The sequence below is a fragment of the Struthio camelus genome, chromosome 4 (genome assembly GCF_040807025.1).
Source record: "Struthio camelus isolate bStrCam1 chromosome 4, bStrCam1.hap1, whole genome shotgun sequence".
Classification (NCBI taxonomy): domain Eukaryota; kingdom Metazoa; phylum Chordata; class Aves; order Struthioniformes; family Struthionidae; genus Struthio; species Struthio camelus.
Genome location: NC_090945.1, coordinates 38,405,934 through 38,426,784, shown reverse-complemented (window position 1 = coordinate 38,426,784; position 20,851 = coordinate 38,405,934). Strand labels below are relative to the sequence as shown.

At 38.2% G+C, this 20,851-nt stretch overlaps 1 protein-coding gene across 2 annotated transcripts in view; it reads left to right on the top strand.

The window, feature by feature from the left end:
* Positions 1-20,851, top strand: part of FBXW7 (F-box and WD repeat domain containing 7) — a 191,148-nt gene that overhangs the window by 952 nt on the left and 169,345 nt on the right. Inside the window, exon 1 of one of the 2 annotated variants that reach the window (XM_068942292.1) lies at positions 5,973-6,023. The exons of the other annotated variant lie outside the window; for it this stretch is intronic. The gene's annotated coding sequence lies outside the window, so the exon portion shown is untranslated. Of the gene's footprint in view, positions 1-5,972; positions 6,024-20,851 lie in introns of those variants that run through there. 2 annotated transcript variants of the gene reach the window in all.

Sequence of the window (20,851 nt, the reverse complement as noted above, 5' to 3'; positions counted from 1 at the left end):
GGAAGAAAATAATGCCATAGTGGTTGATCAAGAGACTAACATTTATATCTTTTAGTGCTAAATTGTATCATTCAAAAGTTAAGATTTATACACCAGTTTGGTTTGTATGAGCAGGTTATACTAAAAAAGTAGAGGGGGTAGGTTGAATGCCATTTATTTCATCAGACAGTATTAGGATATAGATCTGGAAATAATAACTCTATGTTAAGAGTGTTGTCTGTATGAGTCAAGTTTGAGAGCTGATCCCTCTCCCCATCTCTTTGAAAGGAGTCTAGAAAGGTTTTGAAAGAAAATGTTCTAGAATGTACCTGTTTTTTCATTGGAAGAAGAAGTTGCAAACTTTCTGTGGGTCAGTTACTAGGATCCCTCTCTTCTGCATTTCCTTTACTGGGTGGAACTGAAAGTAGAGACAAATAAAACAAAGAAGCAGCGTGTAGTGACTGAAGCTCTAAAACGTCCATGTAAACCGAAAGCTATATGCTAGAATTCCAATGTATTAATTTAGGATTGAGAGAGCAGAAGTGAGATGAAGGTACTTGCTTCCACTTCTAGCTTGTTTGCACTGTACAACTAACAGTATGTACGGTCTGTTTCCCAAACGTGTTGCCCGTTTCACTGAGAAAGAGACACCCTCTGAAAACTGAGGAAAAAACCTTGAGATTAATAGGAAGTCCAAAAATGGACAGGGTACCTGACATTTCTCAATTTATTTTTTTAGAGACCAGATATGCTAACAGGTGATCTCTTTTTAGACCAAAATATCTCCATATCTTAAGCTCCCTGTCATCACTGCCGATTTAAAAAAAAAATTTTTTTTTCTTTTTTTTTTTTTTTGAACAGTACATCCAGATCACTTTGTGCTTCTCTTGGCTCAGGAGCTAAGAAGCCGGGAAAGGAACTTGCATTCTCTTCAGGCCATAGTGTTAAGAGGAAAATCAATGTTATGCTGTATTTAATACGCAGAAGAGCTAAAAGGCAGCATGCCTTGTTTCAGTACGCTGGTTATGTTGACTTTTATGTCACTTTCTGGTTCCCAATTTAAATTTACCTTTTCCTATTCCATTATCATCCTGTTTTTCATGACATCTTTCTATAAACATTAAATTGTTTTCTGAATACTTAAAATGCAGCCTTGTTCTCCTGTTGGTTGTTGGCATTTCGGAGTTTTTGTGGGTGTTCCAGGTTCATAAATATCTCAAGAAAATATATCACCTTATGTTGTTAAAATGAACTTTTAAGCGTTTAAGTTATTCTTGCTATTGCAGCTTACAGCTAATCAGTGTAGTCCCTTTGCCCAAGCTGAATAATCTTTTACTATTGCAGTTCTGTCTGTTTGAAAACCTAAGCATTTAAATATCAGAAAGCATATGAATTTCATTGGTATTAACTATTAAAGAAGCTGATTATAAGTAGCTTTTCAGTTTAGGGAAATAAATCATTTATATCTTTAGACTCTTCGATTGATAAGTTAACTTTAGTTTCCCCCCATTATATACACACGCTACTTTGCAATAGTTTTGGTAATTAGTGCATTGGAATTTCTCATCTCTTCAAATTAACTCTCAGTGAAAGAGAGGAATGGTGTTTGATTTAGGCCTGACAATATCATTAAACAGAGGAATGCTATTTTCTGTCTCTTTTAAAATAAACCAAATAAGTATTTTTTTTTTTTAGTTGACATATTTTTTAAATTCAGGCTAAATTTAACAAATGTGTTTAGTCTTTTGGCTCTTGTTCTTAAGAACACATGCCCATTAACTGCATTTACATACATAACATTTGAAACAAAAATATCATAAAGACCATATCTGCAGAGCTGCTTCAGCCTTCTTTGTAGGTTTTACATGGGACGTAATGCTTGAAAGAGATGATGAATATTACTTTGTAATCACTCTTGTAAATGCTCTTCTATGATGGAAAGTGTTGTAATTTAATGAGTCTGTGGAGGCTGATGGTTCTGTACTGAAATACTCCATGTAATCGGAGGATAGGCAAAGTCTATTTACCAGAGTCATTTCTACAGACTGTCTCAGTCTTTTGTGTTAGGTTACATGTTTTTTCAAGTATCTCTCTGATGAAGACCTAGAAGCAAATAAGCTTGGAAGTCAACTTATTGTTGACAAACTTCTTGGTTTTGCTTTTTGGTGGTAAGGCCTTTGATTATTTCAGAGGCTGTTCTGGCTTGAATCAAAGGTCAGTTTAGCCCAATATCCCATCTCTCTTGGTTGACCAACAGCAGATATCTAAGAGGGACTATGAGCAGCACCATGTACTTATGACTTCCTTTCCCAGTATGCTCTTACAGTTGCTATCAGTTTGTGGCTTAGGTTGGTGTTGTTTCTGTGCATTTAGTAACCCTTAATGGCTTTCTCTTGTGTGAACTTGTTTTGTGGCTTCAAGGGAAGAGTAGTCGCTTCACTACTCAGTTATTTGTTTTGAATTATACCAATTGTCAGCTTTATTCGATGACCTCCAATTGCTGTATGAGGAGAGAGTGTGAATATTTGATTCCTAATCACCCCTCACCTGTCACAATTTGAAAATGAAATGAGACTCTCAAGCTTTCTGTTTATAGAGGTTATGGGTGAAATAACGTATTAATCATCTTAACTCCATTCTCCAGTGAGCAGAAATCAGTAAATAAATATAGCAGCTTGAATAGTTATTTGAATATGAATGTGCACGTTTGCTTTTTCCTTTGAGAACTTTGGGTGTACAAGATGGACATTTTTGGCTTCCGTGAATGGGAAAGGCATTGTAACTCATTTGCAAGGGGATAGTTCTTGAGAAGGGAGGGAAAATAGCGGTAACTGATTTGGTTGCAATGCTGTGAAGTCTGCTTTCTTTTCACCAGCAATTCTGATCAGCCACACCGATGTTCATCCTGTATCAATGCATATGTTACAGTTAAACACTTCCTTATATATCCATATGGAATTCTTTCTGTTATGCGGGTATGGATTCTCTCAGTAAGCGTTTTCACTTGCAGCCCATATTCCTAAAGTTTATGCTTAAAAAGACCTAATAACTCCATGGGTTTTGTTTTACTTCCCCCTCCCCCCTTTAATTTTACCTATTTTGAAATAGCAGATTTGTTTTGATTAGGAGCATAACCAGAATAATTTCAATCTGGAAACATAATGTGTATGTATTACATAATATATTAGGGTTACAGGGTCAAATACTTCAAAACTGTTAAGGAATGTTAAAATTTACAAGAATTTACTCAATTCAGTCTTGTTCATTCTCACTGTGATTAAAAAGTACATGATCATCTGGTCAAGACTGTTCATCTTTGCGAAATAGACCATTTGTTTTTACTCAGCTCTTCAATATCTTGTTTTCTCTGTATTCTATGAAACAATTGCATTCGATTTTTATAAAACAAAACAATTTTCCGTACTGTCACGTCTTTTGATACCAGCAGACGTCTTTTTCCCATAATTATCTGGGGCAGTTGAAGATGTTACCGTCAGCTAGAGAATATAGCACCCACAGCTCAGCTGGCAGAGGGAGATGTGTGAAATGCTCCTTATTGTTCAAAACTAGCTCGCTTAGCTCAGATAATCTTCTCCTTTGGCAGGAGCTGGGACAGTTGGCTTTGCACTGAAGGATGAGGAGTGTTCATGCGTACTGTCTTGCTGGCAGAGTTCTGATGTGATAATTTCAGCTCACAAATAGCTATGAGAGTAAGATTGCAAAAGGCAATTTCCACTTAATAGTCTCACAGAAGGTTGCGACTACTCTTCAGGTTTGGTAACCCGAATATATTGCTATGAAAGATTAATCAGTATCAGTGTGCCTTTAAATGTCATGTAGGCATGAGGTCATTTGGGATGTTTAAAAAAACGTATTTCTTAAAGTTACTCGATCTGTATTTCTGATTGGTGCCCCAAGATCATGGTTAGTATGTTTTATACTGTGCTTTCCAACAGCTACAATGTCAGGGAAGCCTGTAATAGTCAGGTAATGAGTGGCTAATCTGGCCTAGGTGAACTTAGTTTATCTTGTGACCTGAAATTGGATGACTGTTTATAGCAGAGAGACAGATCTGAGGTAGTTAAGGTTGGGTAATGCGTTCTGTTTAAAGATTGACTATTCTAAGTTGTCCAAAATGTGAATGTTGTGAAGTACTTTCTTGGAAACCTTTCAGTCATATGGATTAGAGGTCGGGGCATTTGAGCAAGTAATTTTCTGAGACATAGGCCTTTTCTCCCCTCTTTCATCCCCTTTATAAGATTTGTGAATATGAGGTTTTAGTTCATTCGTGAATTCACCTACACAGATAAATTTTCATGTTTGTATCTCTCTGGAGCTCAGACTGTGGCTCTGATCTTTCACTGTTCTAACTTTATTTGCTCAGGACTATCTCAGCTAATGTGTGGTACCTGTCGCTTCCCTGGAGAAGTGGCATTGGGAAGGCTGTTAGCTCCTTGGAACGGGCAAAGGCAGGGAGGCTGAGGGCAGGGCGTCCTGTGAAGCAGGACCTCCCTCTCCCCCCCCCCCCCCCGGTCCCCCTTTTTACACATAGTTTTCTCTTAGAAAATTAGAAGTCTAGGCCTATTCTGCAATAATCATTAGACTGTTCCAATGTTTCCTTTTCCAGTTCCTCAACCTTTTGGTCCCATGTTAATACCTGTCTTTCTGAAGGGAGAAGGGCTGAAGATGGAGAAACGTGCTGGGTAACTAGAAAGCTGGGAGATCTCGATGTTGTACAAGGTATCAGAGACTTCAGTTGTGTTCTGCTGTGGGATTATAATTATCGAAGAGTTGAACAGCGGTGGTGGAGCGCTAGCCGCACAAGGAGGGTTGAGTATTCTTTTTAAATAGAATGAAATACTTCCAGTCGTCTTAACACAGTTAAGGTTACGCATCTGTGGTTTCTTGTTGTGGTAGATTTTGGCAAGTACTTTAAACTTCTGAAGGACAGGAACTGCAAACCTCAGCTGCATGTTGTTGACAGTATCTGCTTAACTCTGCCCTCTTTGATTCGCATATCGTCCTCAGCATGCACATTGGCACTGCGTTCTCACAGATGCTGGTGAATGCTTTTGGAGCACACACGTTGCAGGATCAAGTCTATCATATTTTCCTACAACAAAGGAAAACTTTACATTTAGATATGGTGTAGCATATAGGGCCCACCTGTGCTCGTAGGGAGCTTACCTTACTACAAACCACAGATGAAGAGTTGCTCTTCTCTATATGTAAAATACATGATGTGCTGTATGGGATAAAATGTGTATTCTAATGGTATCTGCAGATCTGAAAATAGTTTCAATGTTTTGGAAGTGAACTGGCTACTTCAGAACAAACTGCTTGTCTTAGTGAGTGACAAGTTCAAAACACCACAAGTCAACCCAAAGGCCAATGGGGAAGAAAGGGTTTCAAATTTTTTTCCCAACTTCCCTGTTTAGGTAGGTAAGCTGCTCAGTGCATTCCCTGGTGAGTGCAAGCCTTTCAGCGTTGTCACATAGCTCATATTTGAGAAGTCTCTTGCTAGCTATTTTGTTAGCTGCAAATTCTGGCGTTTCTTTGCTAGAGGTGACAGTGGTGGATGCATGCTTTTGTTGACTTCTCCATCCTCTAAGAAGGTTTGTTTTGAAAATAATATTTTTTTCTGTGTTCAACATTATAACCACTAAATAATGATAACGAAAATTGCAACTTTTGATTCAGGCCTCTCTGGAAAGTGTTATTCATCTTTTGTGGCAAGCATGGCCCAGCGTAGCATTGCATATCTTGGAATCTGGGGAAGATCTGACGTCAACATCTTGTTTTTTCCAAATGCTGTGTTTTCAATAAGCAGTGTAACCTGTGGCCGTGAGCTAGGGTCAGATAGTAAACCTGCAGTTTGCCAGGAGTGCTTACTTTGATTGCTTTTATGTCTTGCGTGTCTTTTTTTTCTTTTTTTTTTCTTTTTTTTTTTCTGTGCTATGACATGACCCTCAGAAAAAGAGATCTTTTGAGCTTCAGCACAATAGGAAAGGGCTCTGAATCTGAGATCCAGGAGACACCTTTCTGTGAGTAAATCACAATATTTGTTTTTGAATTTTGGCATGGCAATTTTTTCTGTTGTTGCTGGAGCTGAGGAATATGTCTTCAGATCAGCAGTGTTTCTATGTGTAGATGGATCGCTGGAATGGTGGGTGTATATTTTTTAACACAATGTACGATAGTGACAGTTTTTATAGATCTTGAGGGCATCTTCAGCATTTCTTAGATTGTCCTAAGGCAAAGTCACTCTGTACTGTTTTGCCAGGAAACTTCTGACACTAACAGTTCACTTCTTCAAGTAGCCTTCAAGTAGCAGGTCTCATTGGATATTCCAGCAAGATGGATTTTGAAATAATCCGTTTATTTGGGGCACCAGGTTTGGGAATTGCTTTTCTTTTAACTCAGTACTTGTTGAGAGAGTCCTGGGGGAGGGAGCCAATGGTTCAACATGCTATACTTTTTCTTTAGACTGTCCACCTGATAAATGTTTAAGCTTTCCTGTGCAGAGGAGAAGGGGGCAGATACACGCCCATGTGACAAGCCTCTAGTATCAGGGGACAGTTGTACCGCCCTGCTTTCATGGCATTGTATTTTCAGTGGTAACAGGCAGATTTTGGCCTGGCCTGCCTGTGGTCCTGTCAAGAGCTATCATTGGTGAGTGCTCGGCTCCCAGCTTGCTGGGTTCTCTTTTGCCCTGGCCTCGCCTGGCACTGTCAGATGTGCAGCATGCGGTTCTGGAACTGCCACTTCTTGTTCACGGAATGTGTCAGGAATGGCCCTTTAATGCGGTAGTAATTCTAATTGTGCTTTGACATTATGTGTCTTCAGGAAAGTGATAATATGTGCAAAACAGGTTCTACTAAGAGCATCTCAGGTGGCCTCTAATCCTATGTAGACTTTAATAGGCAAGTGTCTGAACCTTTTGTTTTTCAATCCACATAAGTGTGCTTGTGCTAACCAAGCTGATTATCCCCATAGTGGCAGTTCCCTAGCTCTTTTAGATGCTTCACTTCAATTTTGAAAGTTTTATATACCTGAAGGTTCTTAGACATGGCTTGCAGTTGCAAAACAACTTTGGCATTTGCAATTGCATATGATTTGTCTTCAGGACTTTGTTTCTTCATTTCAGATTTCATTTTGTATTCCCAGTTTTATAGCTTATTGCCATGGTAAATCTTGCACTTTATTTTGTTGTTGTTTATCCTTTGCATACTATTATGCTTGACTATTTCGAAACTGAATAATTCCTCACTTGCAGTAGAAAAGAAGTGGGTTGATCTTGAAATACCTTAGAGGGTCAAACTTCAACTCAGTTATTACTGATGTTTGGTTGTGCCTTGCATGAGCACTAGATAACATTCAGTATGACTCAGGAGGACAGGCAGGATTTTTTCTGTTTGAAGGATAGGGGTGGGTGGTATCCCATGTTACTGGGGGGATGTGTGGCGGTCTAGGTAGGGGAGCTACATGCTGCAGTTCCTAGCTGGCTACGTAGGAGGTCTGTACAGTCATCCCGCTCAGCTTGCTTGTTGTTTACACGGGCTGTGGGAACCTTTCAAAAGGGGGACTGGGAATGACTGCAAAAACAAAAGCTTGTTTGGTGGGACAAAACAAATGTTAACGTTTGCATCCTTCTCACTCCTATTATGGTGTGTTTACACTGCAGTGTGATGGAAGCGAAATTGATCAAATAGGTTGTGCACAACCCATCTAAGATTAAAAAAAAACAACAACAACAAAAAACCCCTAAAATTGAAACAGTTTACCCCTCATAAACCATCTTCATCTTTGCAGAGACAACTTGTTTATTTACCTTTGTCCTTGAGGATTCCTGAGACACATTCATTTGTCCTTTACAGAGGTTGTAGTTTCATATTGTATTGGATTTGATCTAATGGTTAGCTACTGTTGAAAGGGATGATTCCACATGGTTTCCCTCCTCCCCCACCAAAGCCATTTCCTGTACCACCTCTAGGTTTGGTTTGGCTTTTTGGTAATTAAATTCAGGGGACTTAAAATGGTAGAAAGCTGACAGCACAAAGGGAAGTGAAAGAGGAGATAAAAAGAATCAAAACTAGAATTGGCTCAGTGTGATATGGGATGTGTGTTAGAGCTGGCACAAGGAATCCAGTGGGTGTGCAAAGCTGGTGGGAGATCCTTTGGGCACTAGCTAGCCATTAGATAAGCTTAGCTGTACCCTGAAACTGCACTACTGTGGTTTGATCTACTGAACCCAGTGTGCTGCAACTGAAAAAAAAGGGCGGCTGATCTTGCTGCCCTTCCCTTCTGACTTCTGTGGCTGCGCTGTGTACTTGTCTTATCTAGCTGGTTTTAAGCCAGAATGAGTGCTAGAACTGCCTGACTTCTTAGCCTTTTGGGTAAGGGAAGAGTGGGATTGCCCCTTTTGGCAGCAAGACAGAAATGCTTCAAAACCATCTGTCAAACCCCGGAACTATTGTCATATATAGCATACTGTAAACTATATGCATGACAAAACACTGTCAGCTACTCCTGCCAATTCAGCCTACAGAATTGAGCGTGCACTTGATCTTCAAAGGTTTTTCCCTGCAGTTCTCATCATATCACAGTCATAGCTTTGCCACTCTGGACAACTAATCCTCTTATTCAGTAGAGTTACACTTAACAAAGTGATCAAAGCTAGAGTGCACAGAAATATTAATATTCAGTTCTGTTAAATACAAGGGAAACAAATTGTTCCATGAATATCAGAGCTAACAAAACCTGGTTTCCTGTGGATTTGTATCCTCTCTCTGCTGGATTCCTCCACTGGAGTAATTGAGCCCTCATGACTGTCCTCATATCTTTTCTGACTTCCTTCATTGCAATCCGTTCAGGCTTGCTGCCTGAGTACTACTTTACTCTCTACATAAGCTACCTATTTTCAGTTTGCTAGCCGGGTTAAAGGCAACATGTGCTGTGACTAGTGCAGAGTTGCGTGTATGTTGGCTGGCTGATGCCAAAGAGAAAAACTTTCTGATTAAAGAATTTTATTCATTGCTGAGTCGAGAGTTTAACTTAACGCTATTCTCACTGCCTATTCATTGCCACCTCCAGAAAAGAGTTGGGATTTCATTATAGGGCTTATGTGTCCGTTCCATTTCTTACTTTTCAAAATCACTTTTCACTTTTTGGAAAAGTATAGGACACCACCAGATAGCTTTCATTTATGAAGCTTTGAGTAGTTCATTATTTCTTCATATCTGTCTTAATTACTGTATCAGCTTATTATGCTACTTTCGAAGAGGTGTAATTCTTTTTTATATTATGTTAGGATTTTAGTTTGAGTAATATTTTTGGCACTAAATTTTGAGGTCTAAACAATCACTGTATGGAAATAGTCTCATTATTCAGGAATTTCATAGCGATCTCTTGTGTTGTTCATGAAGTTTTAGCCCTGTAATTTAGATGAATGTATTCTTCTTATAAAACTCTGGGTCAATGGAAGTTCTTAGGAAAAGGTATAGAAAAAATCTCCCACTATGTATTACTTTATTACATCTCGTGTTTAATGTTAACATATCAGATCTTTTTGATGTCTTATTGCATCTTATTTAAAATATTTGTCATCAACTTTTACTTTTTTGATGCTATTTTAGTTTAATTAGCATTTCAAGCCATTTTTGACATAATGTTGTCATATAGTGAAGTTTCTAATTGGAATAATGTACTCAATTTATAATGTACCAATGACGTTCTTCATAATGCTTTCTATGCATCGTAGCATTTTTTTTCCTGCATGGTGTTCTTCAATGAGTTGTCCACAGTGAACTTGTTTCTTTCCGAGTTTGTTGTTAAAATCCAGAAAGTCAGGGAGTAGCGTGTTCTTGATATGCAATTCCTTGTCTATGGTTCATTTTATCTGCCATGCGCTGGCCTTCTTATTTAGCTTGGCTGGAATATCTGAAGTCCTTACAGTTCCTTTGCTTGTCTTAATTAACCTTAGTAATTTTGACATGAGCGAATTTTGTCGCTTCACCACTTTTCACCTTCTGGCTCATTAGTGAATATATTAAATAGCCTTAGTTTAGAATACTAGCGTTCTGATCTTACTTCCTTGTGTAAGCTGACAGACTGTTTATTGCTGTTCCTTTTTATGCTTTGTTGCTGGGTGTCCTGAACAGTATTTTCTTCTTTAAGATCAAGATTAATTTTACTTAATAGCCTCTTGAGACTTTGGAGGAGGCTTTTTGAAAGTCAGTTTTTTAACTACTTCTCCTTAATTCACTATTGTTTTTACAAAATTTTACTAGCCTGAAAAACCATGGTTCCCTTTCCAGAAACCATACTGTATATGTTCTCTGGTGTCAACCTGTGTATGTTTTACAATACTTTTCTCTAAACAATTGTTTCAGTTAACTTGTTAATGAAAAGCTTGTTTGTCTATAACACTCTAAATCATCTCTATTGCCCCTTTAAATACAAGTAAGCACTGGGTTTTCCTCCATTCTAATACTAGGTATTTTAGTGAGAGGTTGATATCACTTTGTAATATTTGCAAATTAGAAGTTAGTGTATTTTCCCTCACTCTTCTGACATTAGATCAGGAATCAGAATGGGATTAAACTGAGAAAATACAAATCTAGCAGATTCTTCAAAATAAGGTATTAGAGAAGTACATCGGCTCTCTTCCCTTCCCCCAGATTGCTTAGTTGAGTGTTATGGCAGCTTAGAAAGACGTCTGCTAACGTAAACATGATAAACGTAGACTTTGAATTTAGGACCTAGGAGATTCTGGATTCAGATGACAGAAACATTGCAAGATGTATTGCAGTGGTGAGAGAAAGTCCATCCCTCCAGTTAAGGAGCATAAAGGTCCTTCCAGTTAATGAATAGACTGACTACTTTGGTGATTTGTTCTTATAGTTCTTGTATCTCAGAGCTGGGGGTGGGGGGGGGGAACACCCCAAACAGACCAAACCCAGAGTTGTTTGGCTTTTCTGAGGAGAAAAATGGCAGCCAGGGCTGTTTTAGGAGTAGACCATTATGCTGCCTTCTAATAACTACAGATATAATTGGGGGTGGAGGCAAAGTTACAAACCTGTTATAGCATTGTTGATGGAGAATAATCAGAGTACAGTTATTTCAGTGGAGGTGAGAGAATTATTTTAACTAGTAATTTGAATGAAATTTCAAACTCTATAAAACATTCAAGGTATGCTATCAAGCTGTTTGGGGGAAGAAAAATTCCAAATATTAAAAATACTTTAGATTTTATTGAAGTACTCTATTTTTAAAACATAAGTTTATTTGATATTTTTAAAACATAAGAATAGCCATGCTGGATCACACCAAAGGTCTTTCTAGCCTACTGCCCTGCCTCTGTTAGCAACCATAAGTAAAAATGGTGCACAGGAACCTGGAAGTTGGAGTGTATTGAAACTATTCTCCCTAGTTCTTCACATGACCCATCTCAACAGCATCTGTAAGTGGATATATAGGGAAAATTAGGAAAAGGGTAAGTGTCTGATACTTTTACCCTCATACTCAGTCCCCAGGTAGTGTCAGCCCAGGGAATCCTTGAGCAAGAGATTGTTGCTGTTTGTATAGAAACCCCTGAGGGATTTCTCATCTGTGAACTTGTCCAGTTTCTCCTTGAATCCATGTAAGGTTTTCATTTCCTCAGCATGCTTTGACAAAGAATTCCATGGGTCTTCACAGAATCACAGAATGGTTGAGGTTGGAAGGGACCTCTGGAGATCATCTAGTCCAACCTCCCTGTTCAAGCAGGGTCCTCTAGAGCATACTTCCCAGGATCACATCCAGACGGCTTTTGAATACCTCCAGGAAAGGAGACGCCACCACCTCTCTGGGCAACCTGTGCCAGTGCTCTGTCACCCTCACAGCAAAGAAGTCTTTCCTCAGGTTCAGACAGAACTGCCCGTGTTTCAGTTTCTGCCCATTGCCTCTTGTCCCGTTGCTGGGCACCACGGAGAACGGTCTGGCCCCATCCTCTTGACGCCTTCCCTTCAGATACTTGTACACATTCATGAGATCCCCTCTCAAGTCTTCTCTTCTCCAGGCTCAACAGGCCCAGCTCTCTCAGCCTTTCCTCACAGGACAGATGCTCCAGTCCCCTCAGCATCTTCGTAGCCCTCCGCTAGACTCGCTCCAGCAGTGCCATGTCTCTCTTGCACTGGGGAGCCCAGAATTGGACACAGTACTCCAGGTGAGGCCTCCCCAGGGCTGAGTAGAGGGGCAGGATCACCTCCCTCCACCTGCTGGCAACACTCTGCCTCATGCACCCCAGCATACCATTGGCCTTCTTGGCCACGAGGGCACACTGCTGGCTCATGGTTAACTTGTTGCCCACCAGGACTCCCAGGTCCTTCTCTGCAATTCTACTTTCCAGCAGGTCAGCCCCCAGCCTGTACTGGTGCCTGCCTGGGGTCATTCCTCCCTAGGTGCAGGACCCTGCACTTGCCTTTGTTGAACTTCAGGAGGTTCTACCTATTGCCTGAAAAATCTGTTTATGTTGACTGTGGCTCCAACTAGCTTCATTAGATGCTGTCTAGTTTTTGTGTTGGAAGAGGCAGCAAACAGTCAGTTCCTATCCTTTGCTCGCCGTGCCATTCACCTCTGTTGTAGGCCCTTGAAATTGGGGTTTTGCATCTGAGGAAAGATTTCTTTTCTCAGCTAAAAGTTCTTCTATAGGTTTCACCATTTTTGGTGAAACAATGCACTTCCATCAAAAGACACGGGGCCTTCCCCCTGCCTTCTCCTGCTTGTTTTTTTATTGAAAAGAATAAGTGCTATTTTGAATCTGTGCTTAATAGCATCCAGGACCGAAGTTAGTCCTAGGGATAGCAACTTGAACTGAAGTTTAGGCTATAGAAGAGATGTTTACTGAAGAATTGCTTGGACCTATGGAAATTATAGGCACAAAAGTGAGGATGTGGAATGCTTGTCTTTGACTTTAGGAAATTGCAGTTCCCATGTAGTGTGGCTGTGTTTTGATATATTTAGAACATCAACTTGAACTCCTAAGTTTCAGTGTCTTGATGATCTGGTCTTGATGACATAGGTTATAATAATATATCAGGATTTTTCTGAAATGATAAATAGCTAGTTTCCTGTGTTAGTATTACACCTGTTGTAACAGGGCAAAGCAACCAAAAATTCGGCGCTTGTAATTGAGCCTGTCTTTTGGTCTGCTTTTTTTGGTAGTGCATTGTCAATTTTAATTTATTAATGGTCGTCATAGCTCTGAGAACTTTTATGAAGAAAGTTAACTTAAATGCTTGTGAGTTTCCTGTAAACCTCTAAAGGCTTTATTTGACTGGGTGGTTTATAGAAGATAATCTGCAAGAAATAGATTCTGCAAGCTACACCCTGAGGACTTACTAAGGTGTTAATGGCTTATAACTTAAAATCAGAGTTTAAAGGCACATTTTAAATAACAGACTTAAAATACTTTGTGATAGCAATAGATTATGACCAAAAAGACAAATTTGAAGACACTTTTGATGTTTTTTAAGTTAGTGATTAATTTATAATGTCAGTTTTGTAAAATTCAAGTAAAGATAAATAATTGAAAATCAGATCTGATCCTGCAGTGTTGAAGTATACGTTTATCTTTGGTTTTAAGTATAGCTGAGTAAAGCTAAGCATATGCATGAACGTTTGTTGTCTCAGTGGCTACAAATGTAAATTTATTGAACTTAGGCAATTAAAAAGCTCCTGATACTGTATCAGTTTTTCATTGCTAACACTTTCTAAAATCAGTTTTGTTCTGAGGCAACAAAGATATTTCACCAGGTTTGTGTCTATTTGTAAAACTTTGGGGAAAGACTTGGTCAGGTAAGGGGGGGATTAGCCAAATATGAATTAAAAACTTAATTAGGAAAGTATAATATTTAAACTTAGTTTTAATGGCTGTTTAGTCATGTGTATTAACTCTTAAGGAGAATATAGGAAAAGTATTGTATAACTTTATTTTTAGAAATTGTCTTTGCAATAATTATCATGTTGCTATTTTCTCTGCCTGCATACTTCAGTGATGCAGTAGTGGTTTAAAAGACTTTGAATTCCAAGAAGAGCTTTAAGTGAAAACTTTAGAAGGTGGTTGAAACTTTACAACTTACTAAAACTGCCTGTGCATTTTTACTATGAAATGTAATAGTTGCATGGTAGTTTGTATACTACTTAACTACTCGTTGATGAATGATTTGTTTGGCGGTAGTTAGGAAGACAGTAGAACTTGTTTATATGACTCTTGCTTCAGCTGATGGTTTTTTTCCAGTATATGTGTCTAATCTGTGTCTTTCAATGCCTTATCAGGCTGTTTGACAATTATTTGACTGAGAAGCTTTGCATTCTAAATAAGCACTTAACTCTAGAAAGGGGGTATAATCTCATGGCTTGATATCAAGAGTCATAGTGTAGAGATAGGGATGTTGTTGCTGTCCTAGATAGCAGACTGGTTTATTTTATAAATATAGATTATTTTTTCTGAGTAGCAAAGCACAAAACCTTGGTTAATTGTGGATCTCTCTGAGTGGGGGAAACTATTTTACCGTCATTCTGTTACAAGAACTTTCCCTGAGAATTAAAACATTGTGTGCGGTGTAACAAATTGGATCTTGTCTCTGGGAAATTGCAATAAGAAGTATGAAACTTACTTATTTTTACTTGGGTAGTCATGCATGTAAAAGCTAGTAGTTAGCACTGTGCTTAACAAAAAGAAGCAAATGAGAAATGGTAGCAGAATGACTTCAGATTGCTTCTATGCTGGCTTGCTGCTAGGGCAGTGGGGACTACCGTTTAAGTACCAGTGCTGGAACGCATATACATACATTTTTTTCCCTCAGACCTGGCTTTGCCCTTTGTCTGCATTAATGTTTTACACTGCCATAATACTTGTACTCCACTGTCAGTAAAAATGTATTTAACAGATTTTAAACATAGTAGTTTTCAGGAACTGTATCTGCCCTGCTTTTTTGCCTAGCTAAGGATGATTAGATAGAAGTTGCCTTTTTGGCCCTGGCTGTGACTACAGAATAAGGGAGCTGACTTGTTTCTGAGTGTGTTTTGGAAATTCTGAGTGAGGGATAATACTTCAATTATTTTAGGGAGTGCTAATATTGTACTCTTAAGCTTCCTAGAGCAAGAATACTGATTTTGCTTGGAGAAAGCTTGTGTCCATAGTCATACTGAAGCTGGTTACCCCGAATAGTTAAAAATCACTTGATAACCACAGAATTAGGGGATTAGGTTATACTTTGTGTGATTCAAACAGATTGAAAAGCAGTACAGAGGTGCTCGCAACATTTTCTCTCCTGGCTTTGCTGCAACTCTTCCTGTTTCCTCTGTCAAATCCTGGTGAATCTTTGGACCCAAATAGAGTACATCCGTTATCTGATTCTTTGTACGCGTTTCTGGGTGTCCCCTGAATTTACTCTAGGCTCTCAGTGTTGCCTAGGAAGCTTTGCATAAATCATATGATAAACTTAAAAGCTTGGGCTTTAGGGAATACCTTGACCAAGAACCTTAAATATTTCTGTTTATGAGTAGGCGTGAAGTTTTGCACTGCAATTACTGTCTTTTAAAAAGTCAATGTTAATTTTTCATTATCGGTTTAGGGACATAGAAAAGTTAACAGATTTTAGGAGAACTTTTTTTGAGTTTGTGATTTTTAAAAAGCATAGTTAAATGCATTCTATGAGGTTTCTGATGTTTCATAGACTAACAAAAGGTTGCTTTATTAGTAGATTTAATGAACAAATCGCTTTATTGGCTTAGACATACTGGTTGCTTTGTCGGTCCAAACAGCTATGGGTTCTTGTTTCAATTCACCATTGTGCTAGAGTAGAGAAGTGATAGCCATTGACCTTCTGTTAAAGCACAATAAAAAGTTTTTTGTGAAGAAGAAAGTTCAGGGAAAATAGCAATGCAGTTCTGACTTGAGTTCAGTAATGTAAAATTGAGAGACTGCACCTCTCCTGTTCCTTCTCTTGTTAGGTGGTTCAGTATATTGAACCACCTGAAACGAGAAGACATGGGACTGATTTCTGAAGGCTGTTTTTCAGACCACCTGTATGTGAAATAAGAAGGTATTTGTATTGTAGCTGTAAGGAAGCATATCAAGTTGATGCTGATTTAATCGTGAATGGAAAGTGTGTTAGCTTTCAAAAATGTTTCTTTTAGTAGCTAGTTTGTTTCATTGAATGTTTAATGCACATGACTTAACTGTAGCCTTTGATCTGAGTTAAGTGTCTGTGTTTTATTTCTTGAATTAGTTCCTAAGCATTTGGTTAAGTGATCAAATATTTTTCTGGCTATGTGGACAAGATAAAGAGGAAGTTTGTTAGATGCTTTAAACTTTTGTCAGAAGACAACAGCTAGTTCTAGAAGTTAATGTCTGTGTACTGAAGGATACTAACTCAGGTGGGATGACATTGCAGTACCTATGTTCATCCTTAAGAGTTATCATTTTTTTCTAGAAACTGGGATTTCACTTGTAAAAGATGAGCATCTTCCTGTAACTCGAACAAGATTGTTGCAGTTGAACCTGGAGATTTAAATAGATTTCTGCCAAATGTGCTTACATTATACGGCACGTGACGTTATAATCTTGATTAACAGGATTAGAACTTTTGTAAATGAATGTGCTTTACAAAGATATTTGCAGAGAACAGTAAATTTCATCTTCTGAGGTGGGGAAAACAGCACAGATCGGCTGTTGTGTAGCTGTTTCTGGTCTGCAAGTTTAAACTGGAACACTTATCAATTGGTGAGAGCATCTGCTGGTATAAATTCAATAGTGTAGTTATACTCCCATTTTTGCTGTATGGATCCTGCTGTATGTTTTACCATTATAACACGATGTAGCTGGTTCTTAGTGGTGTATCTATTTGTATTGTATTATGGTGCTTGAGTTGTTTTTTTTGATGGAGCGTTTTCATGCCTTGATGCTTACTTGAAAAATTAAGAACGCAAGTTTTCCCTAAGACAATTTCTTTGGGGGAAAACTATGACCAGCAATGAAGTTGTCCTTGCATGAATTTATGTAGAATTCGTTTTTGAGAAAGTTGTTCCCTATAAGCTTGTTTTTGAAATTAGGAGTGAGACTGAGGAATTCTGCATGTGGATGAAGAACAAGCACACTGAGAATGTATTGAGACTGAGTCTATTCAGAGAGGAGCTGCCTTGCTGGGCTCTGATACCAGCTATGACTTAGCAAGTGCTATTTAGAGAAATAAGTTTTTTGAATTTTGAATTTTTTTTCCTCTGAATCTTACAGCATCAAAATGCCACTAATGTAAAGTTTGTGGATTTTTGCAGGAAAGGGAATATAGAGCAGGAATAAACTTTTTTTTTTTCCTATTCTCCTTTTCATGAGGAAAATGATTGGAATTCTTTATTACCACCAATATTTCAACAATCTTCTTTCCTAATTATTCAGTTCACTGTCTTCCCCATCTTTTGTCTTTGTCTCAGTGGGGATTTTTCTGCATGTGCTGGAAGGTTCATTTTGCTTTCTAGCGCATTTCTTATGTTCTTGTCTCAGTGCCATCTCCCTGTCTCCTTCTGGTTGTAATTTTTTTGGACTTTCCCTCACTTGTCCAGTTCTGTCCTCCTATCCTTGTGTTACATTTTCATGTTGTTTCAGTAGTTTTATGCATTCTCAAGATATTTGACTTTCTTCAAGATCCTAAAACCTGAATTTAAGTCTCATTCAAGAGTTGGAGAAGTTCTTGATTATTAGAATGTATGATAAAATAATTTTCATTCAGATTGTCAGACAACTACCTTAAAGTTGCCTTCTTTATCACAGCTGATTCATCAACATATTCCGTGTATGCTATGTCATCAAATCAGAGACTGAAGACTTCAGCTGTAGTTATGATTCTTTCATAACTACAATGTTATGTGTTTCATAACATTGATTTTTTGAAGGAGCCACCTCTTCAGAGGCTATGTTAGCATTGCATTTTGGCAGGCATTCACAGATGTTCCTGGGTAACTCTGTGCATGCCAGTGGATTTGTACCTAACCTACCCATATATAAAACTGGAAGATAACTTACACCCTAAGAATTGTTTGGAATAAATTAAAGTTTGTGAGGATTTTGATATTACAGTGGGTACTATTAAAATACTGGAAATGCAGTCAACATGGAAATTCAGTTCAAGAGACTGCGCTTGGCTAATCACAGCTGATATTCATAAATCCTTAATGTCCAAAAGTCATTATGAATAATGGAATGGAAGATATTTTGTAGCTTTGAATAATACTCGTCTTCTCTTCATCTTTCTATATGGAATTTTTCTGTGTTTGAATAGTCTGCTCTTGAGAACTGGTTTTATGGTTGTATTGATGTTGTAATGACTGTGAACCGTTTGTGACTTGAGTATGTGATGGCAACTGATGCTAGGTGTAACTGTCAAAGAAAAGTGGTAATTCTGGTACAGTTTTTGCTGGAAAGCTGACTCAAGTAAGAATAAAGAAAGAAATCAGATTGCACAGTTTTAGCTATCTAGAACTGTGGTGTGCTTTTTCATTGTATGTTTCTTCATCAGCATTAACTTCCTAAACATCCAGCTCAGTAACAAATGGCAGCCCGTAAACTACGTATATTAAAGAAAGAAGATGCAGCCTAGAAGCTAGGAATCATCTGCAACAAATAACAAAATGTGTGCAGTTTGGCCCTCGGTTATCACTGCTCCTGCAGTAAGGAGAGTGCTTTTGATATTCATCTTGCAAAACAAAAATGGATCTATACCTCAGAAGACTATTTGTCTAGAGAAATAAATAACATATTTGAATAGCGTATAAGAACGTACTGCAGTGCAATAAATACAAAGTCCCCATGTAGTTTAGCATTCTAGCTTGAAATCTATACAGAAAATGATTAAACATTACCACTGCTACTGGAACACCTGCGTGGAAGAAATTTCACTCTGACCCTCTCTCCTAGCCTTCAGATAATCCCCTACCCTGAAGTTAATTGGAGCCAAACTTTTTGCAGACATACTTGCATCAACTGTTACCAGGTCCTGAAGAGCAGTGGATGCAAAGCTTGCCAGTGAATCTTCACCATCTTACACTGTTTGCTCTTCTCCCTCTTAAACCCCTTGCCAGTAAAGTCAGCACATCTTACACTGTTTGCTCTTCTCCCTCTTAAACCCCTTGCCAGTAAAGTCAGCAAAGTCTGTGGGTCCTGCATATTCACACATGTAATGTGCTTAATCCAATGTATCAAATGTTCCTATGGAAGTAAGAGTAATTCTTCAATATATCACAGGTAAATAGTAACGGCTTATTTTGTCCTCTTTGTCCAATAAGGGTAGTTTAAAGTTTTCCTTTTTGCTTGAAAATCGGTCCCTCTCCACTCCAGAGGCTACCAACCACTCTTATGTTGGTTAACATATTGATTAGTTGAAACTAGAGCAAACTTTCTCAAGTTGAAGTTAGTTCTGAAAAGGTATGGGATTTTTTGTTTGTTTGTTTTGAGATCTGGAGGCCATCTTTGGCTGAAAGCTTGTCTAGTCTCTTCAACTATATCAATTTGACTAATAGAAGAGAATTTTTGCTTCACGCTGTCAGTGCTTTAGTAGTGTTCTTCAGATCAAAAATTGTTGTCTTAGAAAAGTCAAGTCCATTTAATTGGGCAGAATGTTAACCTAACCTTATAATGTCAGCTTTCCCCAGTTTAGAGTCTGGTTCTAGATTTAAATTTCTAGCTCATTTAGTTTACACAGGGCTTCTGTCTTCATCGCTGTCTTGCTGATCGTAAGTTATTTTTAATTCATGTAGCTGCTGTTTTTCTTCAGTCCTTTAGGGGTGGAGATGTAGAGAGAGCAGTGGCATGATACTTGGGAGAATTGGATTTTCTGTTCCTAGTTTCTGCCACTGACTTTTTCTGAGACATGCCTACTTAAGAGTATACTGCTTCTTTTTTGTGCCTCTGAAGAACAAGAATACTTGGCTACATTTATAAAGTGCTTTGAGATCACTTGGGTAAAAACTACTCTGATTATTAGTGTGTTTTTTGTTATTTTTATTTTTTTTAAACAGGATTACAGTCTGATGATAGCATAATACAGTGTTATCTTGTTGTGGATAAGAAGCAGCACCAATATTTCAGCATTTTACATTCAAATGGTAGTCGTCTGTAAGTCATCTAACATGCTAAATTTAATGTTGCCTTTAACATATGTGGCAAGAGTGAAATTGTTTGTATACAGTATTTGAATTCTCAGAGCTCAGGATTGCTAATCATTGTTTAACGGGAGCGGTGACTTAAAATGACTTGCTCTTAGTTTCCTTGGACATTACGTGTTTTAATGAAAACATGGGTTTGTTTTAATTACTTAAATGTTTGCGGAAGTGTTTTAGCAGGTGCTAATTTATGTCATATCTATTGTTCAAAACACATTCAACTAAATGTAAACGGTGATTTCCTGTAATACACAAATTATCCAAAACAAACCCACAAACTCAAAGTGTAAACTTGCACTGTATAATGGTCCCCACCTTAGGTTTTTTCATCCTTTTAGAAAGGACTTGCTGCTGTAGTTGTTGCATTAATCCATAATCCAATAAAGGGGATTTAATTGAGGAGCTGAAAGTAGAGAGAAGAAAAAAGTCTTTATAGTGCACTGTGAGCAATAGTTATGCTAAAGACGAGACAGAGAATTGTTGAATGGCTTAGCGTTTGCCTTTTTCCTGAGTATCCATGTGTGTGAGAGAGAGATGGACACGCTGAAGTTTCACCATGAAACGTTAAGGTATGAGTATATCCTTTGCTATCCTTCAGGAAAAAAGCCGCACCAACAAACCAAACAATCAAAAAAAAAATCAAAAAAGCCCCTCAGAATGAGTTGTTCTTCCT